At 42.3% G+C, this 17,128-nt stretch overlaps 1 pseudogene; it reads right to left on the minus strand.

Annotated features, from left to right (window-relative positions):
• Nucleotides 1–14,869: 14,869 nt before the first annotated feature.
• On the minus strand, nt 14,870–15,903 carry LOC118990008 (growth hormone-regulated TBC protein 1-like; annotated as a pseudogene).
• Between the last annotated feature and the right edge of the window lie 1,225 nt (nt 15,904–17,128).

The raw sequence follows: 17,128 nt of genomic DNA on the forward strand, positions 1-17,128 counted from the left end.
TTAACAGCCATGGGCTCAGATGTAGGCTCACTCCTAGTGCAGAAAAATAGCAGACTGCTTTCCTTTTCAAACTTTATGTTTGAAATATGTTTCTCTTTCTATGAAATTCTTGAGGTTTTTGTGGGGAAGTGCAAGTATAGGCTAATGAAATGATTTGTTTTCTAACATCTCACCTCCTCATGCAGAGAATTGACAGGGCCCATGGAGGGCTTCTTACAAGAAGACAGATTAGGAGGCCTCTGCAGGAGGTAAGTTGAATGGTGACATGAAGACTCCTCTTTCAAGTAGCTGTCTGGTGCTTGCCCTGGGTTCCTTCCATTAGCTCGTTATTTCTTCTGATCTTAAAGGTTTTTTAATGTGTAAGAGTTTTCATTAGAGTAAAGCTCCCTGATATGATATCATAGCACATCAGCCGATAGCTGGGCAGGAGAAAGACCCTCTAGTAGTAGGTGGGGGATGGGTCTTGAGGGAGGCAGATGGTGACATTTCACTCCGTGTTTGGGGTGGGTGCTCCCATTTTTGTGCTTTAGAGCTTTTGGAAGGCTCTGCCAATTACTAAGCAATGCCTCCAAGTCTCACATTCAGCAGATGACAATTTACTTTCGTTCTTTGAGATCTTAGTGTTCAAATCCTCCAATTTCATAAGTACTCTTAGAGGTCTTTTTTGGTCCTCCCTCCATCCTGATTTTTTAAACCAGGAAGCAAATCAAAGAGCAGAAGCGACTTCTCTGGGCTCTGAGCCTCCCCACCCACCGCCCTGCTGCTCTCCTCACAGACACACACTCGCCCCTAAGAATGCTGGGATTTGGAGGAATCTAGTTTTGGATTTAGAGGAAAAGGAAAAAAAGAGAGAGAGAAGGGGAAAATGGAGGAAAGGAAAGAAGTGAGTAAAGGAAGGGAAGAAGGAAGGAAGGAAAGGAAGGAGGGAAGAAGGCAGGCAAGCACACAATTCAATGGAGGAAAAGGCCTTAGGTGTAAAGGTGTCTGCCAGTTCCTTAGATTCTCAAATCCGGGGGAGGCCATTGGTCTGGGTGATCACAACAGCCTCCCAGCAGGGCAAGATGGGGTGGGGTTTGTACTCTAGCTATGGACCTGTCAGGTTATGAGAAACAAAATAATATTCTCCATTTCCTTTCCCTTATTTTAAGAACAGAAATCTCGAGGGTCAGGGTGGAAAGTTAGGTGTTCTCTCCCTGCTGACACATACAAACCACCAAAAGTTTTTCCATCCTCTGTTTAAGGACAACATCCTTTTAATTTAAGTCAGTATCACGTTAGACTGTCAACACTGACTGTTGTGACAGCCTGAGAAACTTGTGACAGGTAGTGGAGGACACTGTCAAAGGAGGAAGCTCAACAGGATGTAAAGAAATTGTCTTCAGTCTGGGTCCTGTGAGAGCAGGGTCTGGGGTGAGGGCTGGGTGCAGGTGGGCAGTCGGGCAAAGGGAAGTGCTCACTTCCAGGCCCGGGAGCTCGCAGAAAGCAGTTCTGAATCTCCCACCTGAAGGCCCTGAAGGGCAGACACTTATACACCCACTTATGCTCTCCCCTGACCAATACACACACAGCAGCCCTTGGTAAAAAGCCTAGGGTCTAAAAGGCCTTGAGCCAGGGGGGCAGTGAGTTTTATAGTGAGCTGGAGGCCAGCTGTGCGGAGGGGTGCTGCATATGGACCGAGGCCTGGAAATTAACTGAGCTCCTGCCCCGGGGATGAACACAGGGCCTTCACTATCTAGGCCTGCTCGAGGGTCGCAGACAGCAGCTTCTGAACTCCCTGATCTCTTCTTCCAGTATGAGAGATGTGAGGAGGCTTTACATTGGTGTGGCACCAGAAAAAGGGCAAATAGGATCTTGAAAGCTTACAAACGTCAAGTTAGAGAATGATTGTCCCCAGAAATAGACTGTGTTAACAGATGCTGATTCTAGACCAAAGAGTCGAGGACTGGCCTGGAACTACACCCACCACCCCGCACCCACACCCATGGCTCCTCACAGGGCACTGGCCTCCGTGCCCAGTGAGAGCAGCCTCTGCCTGTGTGCCCTGTGCCTGGAGAATCCCCACTCATTGCCCAGCCTCATCTCACAGGTCTATTGTCAAATTCAGTTTTTTCCTTAAGAGAGAAAACAGTGAAGTTAAGCACTCAGGCGTAAGGCCAGATTACCAGCTTCAGATCCAACCTCAGCAAACTGGCAAAGCAAAGTGTTTCCGCTTCAGCATCCATAAAACAGGGGTGACGATACAGGAAAACCGCTTCATGTGGTTGTTGAGAGGTTCGATGAATAAGTATGTATGTGTATATGTAGCACAGTGATTTCCAGCACTTCACAACAAATCTGCTACGTAGTTGTGATGATTCCCGAATTTTTTAGGCAAATTTGGTCTGGGCTTGAGAATTCCCTAGTATTCCCACTTCTGTCCAAGCATTTAACTTGCTGTATTGGGATTGCGTGTCTGCCTTTCTCCCTGCTTCACTGTGTATCGTCGAGAGAAGACTGCCATTTCTCTTTCTCTTAATCTTCAGATGCTAACGGTATAGCCCTGCACCTCATAAAATGAAGATATGTTTTAAGAAATGCATCGTTGAGTGATTTTGTCATGTGAACCTCATAGAGTAATTTACACAGACCTACTACATACCTAGGCTGCACAGTTTAGCCGGTTCCTCCTGGGCTGCAAACCTGGGCAGCATGCACTGAAGACCGCAGATGATAGGGACACAAGGGTATTTGTGTAATCCATTGAGATATGGGACAGCTGCAATGTCACTAGACAAGTGATTTTCAACCAGTATGCTGCGGCAGGCACACTAGTGTGCCGCAAGAATTTTTAAAATAAGCAATATCCTCCTATCCCCCCTAGTCAGGGGCACTGACCTCTTTTCCCCTTAGATTGTCAGATAAAAAATGACAACAGCCAACACAACAATAGCCATCAGTGTGAATGAAGCAAAATTATATTGGGTTGCTCCAAAAGTCATTTAGTTCTTTTCTGTAAAATAAAACACACATTTTCCATGTTCACCAATAACCTTATTGATTTGGATATTTTGAGTATTTCAGCTATCTCCCTCTATAGGCTTCTAGTGGGTAGAGGCCAGGGGTGCTGCTACACATCTTCTAATGTGTAAGACAGCCCCAAAGCAAAGAATTACTTGGCCAAAATGCCAATAGTACAAGAAACTTCGCAAACCATTTTTGACATATTTGATTAGTCACAGCACCTTCTCCATACACTGCACAAAATTTTTTTGCATTTCAGTTGCTATTCACCCTTCATGAAATAATAAAGAATAATATGCCAAAATGTTGCACATTTCCTTCCATCTTAAATATTAAAATGGCTGCACGAAAATTCACCAATTTTGTTACAGTTTTTAAATGTATGCTGATAAATGCACTTGTCACAATACAATCTAACAAAATTGTTTTGAATGACGTTTAAGACAACTAAGCACTACTAGAGCCATCGTACCCAAAAAACTCAATAAACTGGCCAAGCCAGTGCCTATTTTTTGGTCAGATCAGCAAAAATATAACATATTTTTGGTGTGCTACAGAATTTTCATAATTAGTTTGTGTGTGCCATGAGATGAAAATAGTTGAAAATCGCTGTGCTAGGTGATAAAGAGGTTTTTAGCTCCATAATAATCTTATGGGACCACCGTCCTACATGCAGTCTGTCATTGACTGAAAGGTCCTTATGCTGTACTTAGCATATGGTAAGCCCTTAAAAATATTGCTTGAATGAATGAATGATTCAATGATTTCTTAATACTTATAAAGCCCACTTTTTTCTTTTTTTAAATATTTTATTGACTATGCTATTACAGTTGTCCCATCCCCTCCTTTATTCCTGTCTGCCCTGCACACCCCCTCATCCACATTTGCCCCATTTAGTTCATGTCCATGGGTTATACATATAAGTTCTTTGACTTCTACATTTCCTGTACTATTCTTAACCTCCCCCGCCTATTTTCTACCTAAAGTCCAATTTTTTAAATGTGGCATTCAAACTTCTTCAGAATGACTGCAGTATCACTTTTAAATCCCCTTTGCCAAATAGACTTCCAGGAAATCCAGGAAGCTCAGAGAGTCCCAAAGAAGTTGGACCCAAGGAGGAACACACCAAGGCACATCATAATTACATTAGCCAAGATTAAAATGAAAGAGAGAATCCTAGAAGCAGCAAGAGATAGGGGACAGTCACCTACAAAGGAGTGCCCATCAGACTGTCAGCAGATTTCTCAAAAGAGACCTTACAGGCAAGAAGGGGCTGGAAAGAAGTATTCCAAGTCATGAAATCCAAAGACCTACAGCCAAGATTGCTTTATCCAGCAAAGTTTTCATTTAGAATGGAAGGACAGATAAAGTGCTTCTCAGATAAGGTCAAGTTCAAGGAGTTCATCATCACCAAGCCCTTATTATATGAAATGTTAAAGGGCCTTATCTAAGAAAAAGAAGATGAAAAATATGAACAGTGAAAGGATAGCAAACTCACAGTTATTAACAACCACACCTAAAACAAAAGCAAACCAAGAGGACAGCTAGATCAGGAGCAGAGCCATAGAAATGAAGATCACATGGAGGGTTAGCAACAGGGGAGTAGGAAGAGGAGAAGGAGGGAGAAGGTACAGAAAATAAGTAGCATAGACGGTGGGTAGAAAATAGATAGGGGGAGGGCAAGAATAGTAGGGGAAATATAGAATCTAAAGAACTTGAGGCACGTGGTCATAAACTAAAGGGGGAAATGATGGGGGAGGGGGTGTGCAGGGTGGAGAGGAGTGAAGGGGGGAATAGGACAACTGTAATGGTATAATCAATAAAATATATTTTTAAAAAATAAAATAAATAAATAAATCCCCTTTGCCACCCTCCCACCTCCACATTTTATGTTCCATCCATAAAAATGCTGTGTGCTATTTGCTGCCATAATTTGCACATGCTGTTCCCACTCAAAGATGCCCTCCCCTCTTGCTCGGCTTGGTGACTTTCTTTCCTTCCAAAGGCCTTCCTCGAATGTCACCACTTCTGTGAGTTCTACCACAAGACTCCAAGTCCCTAGTCAGAATATATTGCTTTTTTGATGTGTTCTTCTAGGTCTTTGTTCTTCAATGTACCACTTGCAAAAATAAATTATGGTTGGTCATATGCATGTCTCCTTCCTTCAGTTCGTCAGCTCCTCCTGGAATGAGACCATCTAGGCTGCCAGCTATTCAATAAATATTTGTTCAAGGTTAATGCCTGTGACTTTGCTGTTTTGGGTGATGTTTAGATTTCTGTCTGCCACATGTACTCAGGGTCCTGTAGGTTATTTCTCTGGCCAAGCTAATCAAAGGCATTTGTGGGGCTAACTAGGTGGTCTGTGCCTGAGGGAGTCACAGATCATTAAATTTCACCCTGGTATTCAGTGAGCTGTTTAATAGGCCAGGCCTTTTTAGGGAGCTCCTTCCATTGTTCTTCCCTGTGCTGCCTCCTCCAACTTGAGCCAATGGATCTGAAATATACTTACTTATGGGATGATATGTGCTGGAAACCAACATGTTTAACCACCGTATTGAAGTTCTCCTTAACTTAGCCCAGCTAGTTTTTATTTATTTATTTTGGGGTGGGAAAAATGATAGGTTGATTTTCACTAACCTTAACCTAAAATGTATAATGTTCTGCAAATTTGAATGCAGACAACATACCATCATAACATTAGAAGTTCTTGTGACGTTAACAAAATAAATCACAGATATTCTCATATTGTATTATACATATGGCAGATTGATGCTTATCACTACCTCCATTATATTAGGTAGTTAACTGACCCAATTTATTTGTACATATTGTTTTTCCTCACTCTTTTCATAGAAGAGGAGCTTTGGACATTTGTTTAAAAACGCTGTGAGTTCTTGTAGATAATTCCTTTTTTGATTTCTGGATGATTCCCAACAGTGCCTTGTAAAAATAATTCAGTAGTCTCAGATCAATAACAGTCTGAGATGTTTTGTTTTTTGTGTGTGCATGGGCACTGCTATTCACAGCCAGGTTTGGGGACAAAGAAGGAAGAGGAACAATGAATAAACATTCCCTAATGCAGGGCACTGGACCCCAAATGCGACTGTGGAACTGTTAGCTGATGATTCTACTCGGTCATCCTGAGTCAGAGGCTGTAACACCCAACAGGTCCCAACAGGTCCATTCTTGAGCCACTGTTTCTCAGGACTTTTGTGTCCCCCTCCTCCATCCAAGCCTAAATTCTGCATCAGACTGTCTTCAGGGTTATTATTTTCTTGATTGAGCTTAGTCACATAAAACCAGTCAAGAAGCAGGTAATCTTATTCTGTGTTCTCCGAGGCCTGATATTTTCAGACATACCTTAGATCTAATCCCCCAAACCATGTACGTTCATTCACACATACATGCATAGGCACACATAGAAGAAATAGTTTTAAGTAAGATACTAATAATGTAAGCACCACTTTTGTGCCTGATATTTCAAAACTGGTTTTGAAAGTNGGTCCCAACAGGTCCATTCTTGAGCCACTGTTTCTCAGGACTTTTGTGTCCCCCTCCTCCATCCAAGCCTAAATTCTGCCTCAGACTGTCTTCAGGGTTATTATTTTCTTGATTGAGCTTAGTCACATAAAACCAGTCAAGAAGCAGGTAATCTTATTCTGTGTTCTCTGAGGCCTGATATTTTCAGACATACCTTAGACCTAATCCCCCAAACCATGTACGTTCATTCACACATACATGCATAGGCACAGATAGAAGAAATAGTTTTAAGTAAGATACTAATAATGTAAGCACCACTTTTGTGCCTGATATTTCAAAACTGGTTTTGAAAGTGTTGGAGCTTTGTACTGAGAAATATAGTGTAGATTTAAGCATTGCCCTGCATTGCTATCTATGTTAAAAATGTGTGGATAAGTTTTAACTTCAAGTATAAAGGTGAGGAACATACTATAATTTAAACCTAATATTTACAATATGGGGCGATAGATGGATGCAATTCAAAATACAAGATACAGTCTTGGGTTATCAAGATTTATACTAAGCTCTTCTCTCCTGGTGCATGGACTATGTTACCACAATCTCCTGACTTCTGTGTCTTAATGGCCTTGTCTCTGATCTGCGTTGTAGTCTGCCTCCAGGGAACTCCACAAAGCGTGAGGCTTTCCTTGCAAAAACCTGTGGTTTCAAATTCAGAGTTCAGACCACCCTCCTTCTGAATAACTAGAGTATGTTGTTTATACTACTCAAGTGATACTTAACGTACACCATCTTGTAATTTAGCACTATGTACACAATTTATATTTCTTTACAGAATGTAGGTACTTTAAGGCGTGAGCTCTTCAATATGTGGCCAAAGTAAACACTTCATAAATAGTTATCAAACTTAGAACTTTTCACTAGGCAGCAGGAAATACAGAATTTTTTTCTATGGCTGGTTCTTCAAGTGAAATCAACTTAACCATGCTCTACATTCCTGAACACTTCAAAAATTTCTCACCATCTCATTTTGGTTATTTACTCAGATCACCCTCCTTCTCGTATTCCAACCCCCTATTCTTTAAGGTCTTCTTTCACAATCCCCTGACCCTCCAGCCACGAAACCCTACCACTGACCTTGCTAGATCTGATGGCACACTTGACCTCCAATTATGATTCTCCAGCTTGGATCATTGGCATCCTGCCTTGGAACAAATCATCAACTGTCTTCTAAGTTGTGCTCATAGTTATAGTTTGGTCCATGGAACTACTACCACCCGAGCCAGCCCACCCGGCTCCCTGCCAGGGAACATGAATCCAATATATTGTCCAAAACACTTTAAGTACTTCAAATTCTTTATGTGCTGATTGGCAAGATGCATTTTCTCATAACACACATATTTTGCTTAGAAAAAATACTTGGTGGCAAAATATGAGTTCACATCTAATAATTTAACCAATAATAACTCAGTTGTGAAAAGCTGTGATATTTTTATCTAAAATTATAAGACTTAAATCAAATAGTCAAATATGAATATGTTTGGCATGTTCTGTGGGGAAGCAGTTTAATTCAATAAAGAAAACATGGGGAATGTGTTAGATAGTATCTAAAAGATTCCCATGTTAATATTTTACAATTTAGAACATGCTACCTTTAATTATTCACATTTTTAAACAATATTTTTTATTGATTATTGCTATTGCAGTTGTCCATATTTTGTTTTTTTAGCATTTTTGGAGGAGTCACTATGCTTTTAGAAATAAAGATGGGAGAAAAAAAGATGAGGCAATGCTAATGACAGACAAGGCTTCAAGTCCACGGAGCTACGTGAGCGGCCGCAAGGGCCACAGACAGATCTCAGCATGCGCCAAGGAGCAGAGTGACTGGTTTGGAGGCACGAATAACCTGGTGTGAAGTGACTATGCAGCAGAGCCTTGGGGTCTTTCTCTGGTAATGGAACTCAAAAAGCATTAGGACCAAGGAGTTTGTTTATTTGTCTTTAGGATTAATAAGTATGTTTTTATTTACCTTTTTAGAGTAAGTATCTATTACCCTTAATTTTTTTTACTGGTCCTTGGGGTGTATACATTGTCATCATTTGTTCTTACAAGGCCTCTATTGCTCTCTTTTTAACATCAATTAATTATTTTTTAATTATTCTATCAGTTCTTGTTGACTTTGGTTTTAGTTTTTAAACATTGTATTAATTTTAGGTGTACAACATAATAATTTTATGTATTTCGAATATTACTTGTATAGCTAAACTTAGCACAATAACTTCAGTTAGTTAACATCTGCGTACATGGCTACAACTTTTTTCCCTTGTAACGAGAACTTTCAAGATCTACCCTCTTGCAACCTTCAAATATACATGACAGCATTGTTAACTATGGTCACCATGCCACTCATTACATCCCAGAACTTATTTATCTTATAACTGGAAGTTTTATACTTTTGACCGTTTCCCCCCCATTTACTTTACCCAGAAGCATTAAGACCAAAAAGTTTTTCAGCAGAATCCAACCTGAAGGTACAGAATCTGTACTTGGGTAACACACAGCTTCTGCTAATGTTTTGCTAAGAGTAATTTGTTGAAAACAAATGCAATTAAGGTTGCTATTTGCAGGAATTTGGGTCTTAAAGTCTTCAATAGCGATGACTTTATGAACAGTTGATGAAGCACCTGTACTTCAAGCCTGAACACTGAGAAACTGCAGCATGAGGTAGACAAAGGCTTCCCAGAGTCACCACACGGGCCCAAAGCCTGTGCTTATCAGCGGGCAGGAGGAACCAGGTGGGGCAGAGTCGTGAATGCAGAGGAAAGTCGAGCTGAAACTCAGAGGCCCGATATCCTTTGCCATACTTAATAAGTGTTTTGGCAAGGGGCAATACCAGACCCATGACACATAACACGTGTAGGTTTTTTTGGAAATAAGTGTATATTTGAACTGCATATACAAGTATTTTATTGTATAAGCTTATTTATTTTTTTAAAGATCTCATTTATTTTTAGAATGAGGGGAAGGGAGGGAAAAGAGGGGGGGAAAGAAACATCAATGTGAGATAAAAGTATCACTGACTGGTTGCACCTTATACACATCCCAGCTGGGCACTGAACCCACAACCCAGGTATGTGCCTTTATTGGGAATCAACTGGCAACCTTTTGCTTTGCTGAACGACACCCAACTAACTGAACTATACCAGTCAGGGCTCTATAAGTTTATTTTAATCGTTTCCATTTCTTAGTATTTTTGGTCCTTTTAATAGAATTCTTATGGAAAGAACTCTTTAGTATAATATGAATGATGGTCATCAGAAATTGGAGGACACAGCTGGCAACTGCACTTGTTCTGCTCTGAGCCGAGGTTCAGGCCAGGCACAGACCGAGATTAAAGCCATGGGTCTTAGATGGGCTTCGGTGGAGAAGGACAGACCAATGGTGGGATAAGCCTGATGTTTTTCTATCCAAAGACGCCAAACAGGAGAGTATTCAGAACGAGTTTGTTTGTAGAAATTCCCAGGTGAAGCACACAGTACACAAAGATAGTCAGGTGACAAAAAGTGTAATACACAGTGAGCAGATTACCCAAGTGTGAAGACTGTCACAAAAAGCCCACCAGGGTGAAGCCACTGAGTACCTGTTTTATATACATTGAACCCAGAAGGGGATACGCAGCAGCAAGCCAAGATTCATTTGATCAGGATGGTGACAGTTTGCAGGGTGGAGGGTATCCAGCTGGACATTATCTGGCAGGGTGATTTTGTGACAGTTCATATTTTCCATCTTTATTTACATCTCTTCATTATTTAAAAAGCAGCTAATGTAGGGCCTGGCACCCAGTTTTCAGTAAGTAGCATCTCTACAAAATGGTGTTCGTACAAGGCTTAGATTTACAGCACCTCTAATTACATATATATACAAACAGGTTTCTGATTTATCTGCTAGCAAATCTGGCCATTGGAATCCACTCCGCCTTCAAACCTTACATCCTGAGCTTTAGGGTGGCGACACAAACCTCTATTCTTCCACTTGGGTGGTGCTCAGGACTGGGCAGGTAGCTTCCAGGGCCCCTCTGCAGAGTCCGCGCCCACTCCAGAGCAGGTGGCTCACGCAGAGGCAGTTTCTCAACGGACTGTCTGTGGGAGACCGCTGATGGTGTTTACTGAGTGGTGAGCTAACAGTGAGAAAGGAAAGGAGCTGAAAGTCAGAAACAGAGATTCAAGGACAGGATTATAGTGGGGAAAGGAAGCAGGGCCTGGCTGTCCGCCCTGGCGTGCAGGTTGCCCAGGAGTGAGGGGGGGGAGGCCTCTCTGGCGGGAGCACCGGGTCTAGGTAAGGACAGACTGGAATGGGGACTGTGCTCCACAGCACATGCCTGGAGGTAACACTGGGTAGGGCATCATGGCACCCACTGCCTGACAGGACAAACCCCAGAGTCAACAACAGTTCATCTCTACCACATCCTTGCTTACAAAAGTGGTAACAAATTCACAGAATAAAAACACTAGTAAAAATGCAAACAAACCCCATCAACAACAGTGAGGGGCAGTGTGAAACTGCAAGCAGAAATGCTTTATCGCCCTCTTCACTGACTTATCGGTTACTCACTTTCAGACGGACTCGAACATCTCCTATGCACTGCTTCTTAGCAGTTGTTAATAAATGTCTGCGCCACTCACCACGACATGAAATGCAGTGCTTCTCCACTGTCGCTGTTGCTTCCATCCTCAGACGGCAGGGGCCTGGCGGTGCATGTGCGTACCGCGTGCATTCCTAGAAGATGGTCCCAGGCAGCATTTGTCTGCCTTCCTTACCTAAGCTTAGCAAAAATTTATTTTGCTTTTTTCATCGTTTCCTCTCAATGATGAGGTTCCATAGATATGGTTATTCAAATTAATAAGCACCTCGGCCTTCTATGGACCAGTCTCTCCCCAAACCATGAATTTTCCATGATAGGAGGGATTAAGAATAGGAGGGCAGAGAGTCAAATTTCTTAACGTAATTTATTTTGCCTTGGTTTAAGTGAAATACCAAAACACCCGGTGGCAACAATATAGATTATTAATTTGCTTTATCTAATTTTTATAGACTAATTTTTAGAAGTGGGTATTTCTGCAGTAACAATATGCATAATTCTTTGAAAGTAGATAAGAAATGTTAGAGTTCAAAGGAAATGTTTTAATCAATTCTCTTCCTAAAGACTGAGGGACCAATAGGAAAACTGAAACACAGCATCACAAAATCATAATCCCAGAAAGGAGTTCAAACTTAACGACCTGTCTGAATTAGAGATTCATTAGTGGTATATATACTGATCACCCGCCATCAAGATGGAAACTAACCTAGAGCAGTATTCTGTAGGCGATCTGCATATAGACAGGTGACTTGCATCTTCAGTTCCTGAGCACCAGGTACGTATGTTTACCTGCCCACTGGACCACCCTGCCTGTGGAGAGCACCGGCTTCCCAGCCATGCGGGCAGAACACAGGACACACTGCATTTACAGCTGTGACTCCTCCTCCTCATCCACTCCAGGCGTTGCGTTTAGTCACCAAGTTCTAAGCCTGACGCAGCTTATTTCTTTGTAAGTGCGTTCCCAGCCTCAAAAGGCCAGATGAACCATTTACTAAGAGAGAGAATACAGGGAGTGGGTTGTAGCCTCTGAATTTGGCCTTGACCTGCCCTTCAGTTTGTTGCTAGCTAGTCTCATCTGCCTATCTCTCACACTTCCCTCATCGCTGCTACAAGGCACATGCCCCATTTGCCCTGCCTTTTGGCTCTTCATCTTACTGCATCATGTTTGGACTGCATCCTTCCCCACAGAGAACCTGCACAGACTGGCAAACTGGCAATAGGATGCTCCTGGGTTTGAGCTGCAGCATCAGCCCCCATGTCATGTCCTTATAAATGAATATTTTGCCTCATCGGTGCTTGGAATTGTGCCTAGCAACCTGGACCTAGAAAAGCGGCTTGTAAATTGTTGCTTCTTCCTTTCCTTCTCCCTCTCAAGGGATTTCCAGTTCACTGGGGGCACACAGCATGTTCTCAGTGAAGCATCTGATGAATAAACAAATGATCAAACATACTAATTAAAGATAGCCTAAGGAGAAAAAATTAACGTTAGGTAACAGCACATTCTGCAAATTACCCTTGCTAACTTTCAGCTCATTTGCTTTAACCTGAGATAACCAGAGAGCCTGGCTTTGCAGACAATGAAAAATTCACTTTAAATATGTGTGAAGCTATGTTTGCAGGAGACATGGGAAAGCTCTTGGTTCTCAGAAGCTGATTCACCTATCTACAGGTTAACACCATTGTTTGAGCACTTGAGGCCAATGAAGACTCAGGCCCCATTGACTGCAGCATGATTTTACAGTGTGCCCTGTGCATTTCTTGTTCACTGCCAGAAGCTCAGAGCCAAATTTTATTCAACTACAGTAACCATTATGAAGCAGTTATACTCACCACATGCAAAACCTCTTTCTTTGGCCTCAATTAGTTATTCCTCCTTCATTAACTTTCTCATATATGTCTTTGTTTTGATCTTCCACACACATTAAAATAAATTATCCAAAGGACTTCCTTCAAAAACACTGAGGTCTATGCTCCCCTGTGGCATTGAGCCACCGGATGGGATTAGACCCTGGGTTTTTGTCGTTTTGTAATGCATCCAGCCTTTAAGACCAAAACCAATCATGCTTACAAGGCTCAATTCTCTACAATGTCAAGTCTCATTTTGTGAGCTGGAACCTCTTAGGAAACAACTTTCTCGTTTTGAGCAAGTCCCCAGGAAATAAAATCATTAATGTTAAAATGTTCTATATTAAATTACTATATTAAAAACAACTTATAACAAGTAGAGCAAAAAGAAAGTCCAAAGTAACAAGCTAGTTAGTATGTCATTTCTTTTTTTATTTCTAATTATCTCAACAAATTGCTGAGTCCTTAGAAATCCTCACTATATTGTCTACACACTATAGAATAGAGAAAATTTGTGGTTAGAACAATGCATTCCTACTTTAAGGCTAATGTAAATCGGGAGTTTAAAACTCCAATTATTTTAACAGTACCAAACTAATAAAGAGTTCTCACTTGGAATTGTGTATCCCTCTAGGGGGCCATGGATTTCAGATGTTATTCTAAAGGCGAATTAAGTCTCATCAGGGTAGTTTCTACTCCCATTTTCAGGTATGTGTTACCTAGGAGCCTACAGGCACGTTAGTGGTCCCCAAACAGATGGGCTTCCCCATTTTGCGTTCCTCTCCTCTTGGGCAAGAAAAGCATAACAGCATTGAGCAATTGTGTATAAAAGATTTCTTAAATACTTCCACAGCTTTTCACCTGTTCTTCAGCAGTGCGTCTGGACCCAGAAGCAGTAGGCTTCTAGCCCATTAAGGACCATGCACTGTTATTCAGATCCTTACCCATTCTGTGGCACAGACATGCTTCTTTGCAGTTGTTACTATCTTCAGGAACATTAACTCCACCCATTTCCTAGCTGGCTTTCCAGAGCCTTCGGTATTATCAGAAGCAGGCTAAATATTGCACCAAATACCTCTCCTCCCCCAATATCAGCATTTCAATGGAATACAAATGCTTATGTCCCACTCAACTCATGGGTTAATGTGGAGAGGAATCTGGTAGTAGAGGGTGGGGTGGAATAGGCCTGAGAGTGTTTCCCATACTCTTTCTATCTTCCATCCTCTTCTAGGTCCTTGGTGTCCTCTCCTTTTGGTTGGAAGTTGATGACTTAAGAACATGGAAACTTGTGTGGAAGCTTTTCTGGATCAAGCCTGTAGGTGGCTCTCTTCATTCTGCCCAAGGGTCATATGGACACATCCATGGGGGGGCATAAGACTGAGATAAGTAATTTGACCCAGGGCCCGAAAGGAATGAAACCAGGGTTTGGGGAGAGCACAAAGCGGTCTCCTGCTCATATTTTATGGCCCCCAATTTTCTATCTTTGTTTTACAAGCTTTTCACCTGTTCTTCAGCAGGGAGCCTGAACCCAGAAGCAGTAGGCTTCTATCCCATTAAGGACCAGGCACTCTTATTCGGATCCTTGCCCATATGATTTTACCCATACGATTTATACCTAGTCAATAATGATTTTGGTAAATAGTGTATTTGCCAGGAATTTACCCCAGTAAGGGATAAATTGAAGAAGCTGGTCAATTTGTTCTTTGATTCTAATTTTTTAAACATGTTGATTAAATACAAATGCACGTCTCTCACATTTTATATATTATTGTCTCAGGTAAAAATGTATTTTTATAAATTTGATTTCATAGCTCATTGATTATAGAAAGACATTAATTTAAATCTCTTTTTTAAAAGGTCACCATTAAGGTATAGAGACATCGATTACTTACATCAAGAGGAGAGCAGTTAAAATTGGTCACCTCTGCAAATGAAGCCTCCCAGTCCCTGGGAGAAGGGAGTGTCTGAGTCACCCTCCGCCAGCAGCTTGGCCTTGCAGCTCTCTTGAAGACCGGAGATGGTGGACACAGACAAGCTTCTAGGATCTGAGAGTATTTTCTGCATAAAGGTGTGACCTTCAGTCACAAAACTCCGTTTGGTGATCCTGAATTTTTCACAAATGTCAGCAACGCTGGTGGGCCCCAAAGAAAAGGCCGATGTTACTTAATCAGGTCAGAGCCACCCAGAAGATAATTTTTGAGCCTTCATTGAGCAAACAATCTCAGATTCTAAGTACCATCTCCACAGACAAAATGTCCACAGACAGGTAGGTGAACCAGTGGACATAACCAGGGTCCACAGGATGCCATACACAAAAATCAGGGCCACCACCACTGGCCGTAAGGTCCTCACCAGCTCCCCAAGGCCTTCTGTCTGTCTTTGACCCCAGTGTCCCAGGGCTGTAGTAATTAGCTAATATTCTTCCAACAAGAGCATCTAATAGCCAAAAGGATTCTTTTTCATTCTTTGTGATAAGAATCATATATCCTGCTGTAACACTCATTCCCTGGCAGTACCTCACACTGGTTGTGGTGCCCATAGGCCAACAGCACATTTACAGGGTCTTCTGTAAACAGGGATATGCACTCTTGAGAAATTTGACATTGTCCAGGAAGGTCCTGTTCATATCTGTCCGAATGGCCTCCTCTCTACCTGGAGAAATAAGTGGTAATAGCCAAGGTTCCTCTCCATCTGGGGCTGGCCTCCAGTCACCCCTCTCCAGACACAGGCTCTATGTTCGAGGGGGACACCCTTCTAGATATAGTGCTTCACTGTCATGCTTTTCTGGACACTACTACTTCCCTTTGGAAGTGTAGACCATTTTATTGCTCTTCTAGTGAGTCTCACCAAGGCAGGTTTGCAGAAGCTGCACAATCAAAACCTTCAGACTTTTCAAACCCATACGGATCAATCCTGGGGATCCTGTTCTGAATGCATGTCATGCTCCGTGGGCTCTGTTCAGAGGAGAAGGTGATCACCCAGAGCTACCCAGAGCCCAGACCTTGTCTGGGTGGGGGTGCCAAGCCAGTCTCCAGTGACTCGGGGCAGCTAGAGTCGTTCCACCACTGCTGGCAGTAAGAGGCTCTTTGATTCTGTTTTAAGCCTTGTTTCCAAAGTCTCTACCTTACCTACCAGAACCTATGGACTATTTCAATTTGTTTCTCTCACCCAGGTTCAAAGTGTAGTTTTAGAAAATGGGAATGGGGAAGGGAGAGAGAAAGAGAGGGAGAGAGACATCCACGTGTGGTGTCTTCTCGCCCACCCACCCCTACTGGGGACCTGGCCTGCAACCCAGGCATGTACTCTGACTGGGAGTTGAACCAGCAACACTTTGGTTCACAGGCCGGTACTCAATCCACTGAGCTACACCAGAGAGGGCCAAAGTGTCTTCATTGGAACTATAACTCACATGCCTCTATGGTCAAGGCAACAGAATGTAGTGGGGCGGACGTGACTGAGAGAAAGCGAATTGCTGAGGCTGCTAAAACCAGGGAGTGCACCCCAGAAAGAAGGGGCTGCCCTGCAGCTCCTACTGAGTTTTCCCAAGAAGGAAGGTGGCCTGAGGTTGTAAGAACTTGGACTTATTTGAGAGGCCCAACAACCCAGACTGTTAAGTAAAAGGTCTTCATTTGTAAATGTTGGCCACTACTTAAACTATCTTTAAATCTCTGAGCAGGCCATTCAACATACATCCAAGGGCCAGACTCAGCTGATCGGCTGCCATTTTGCGACTTCTCTTAACTCTTCTGCCCTGGGAAATAAAGATAAGAGTTCAGAAGAAATCAGAGCACTGAAGCCCAGGGCAGGTGAAGGGTAACTTCTGCTTCCTCACAGGCCTGGTATTAGGGGCTTAAGGGTATTCATCTCTGTAAGGGTAATTAAGACTCAGAATTCCACATGGTAAACACCCTTGTTGTTTCTTTGCAAATGTTACAAATACAAGATGTATGCAAAAAAGTCAAAGGTCCTTTTCATGAAAAGAAAGGGTTGGTGGATCAAATTGGATGCTACTGAGCAGTAAACTGATACTTGTGTGTGTGTGTGTGTGTGTGTGTGTGTGTGTTATCAAAGTGAATAGAACTTGCTCCCGTTCCTCAGTAGTTGGCAGCCAAAGACAGCCCCAGGAAAATTTCATGAGAAGGAATATATTTATTGCTAGCCAGCAGG

The sequence above is a fragment of the Sturnira hondurensis genome, unplaced genomic scaffold (assembly GCF_014824575.4).
Source record: "Sturnira hondurensis isolate 20B ecotype Veracruz unplaced genomic scaffold, ASM1482457v3 Scaffold0006713, whole genome shotgun sequence".
Taxonomy (NCBI): domain Eukaryota; kingdom Metazoa; phylum Chordata; class Mammalia; order Chiroptera; family Phyllostomidae; genus Sturnira; species Sturnira hondurensis.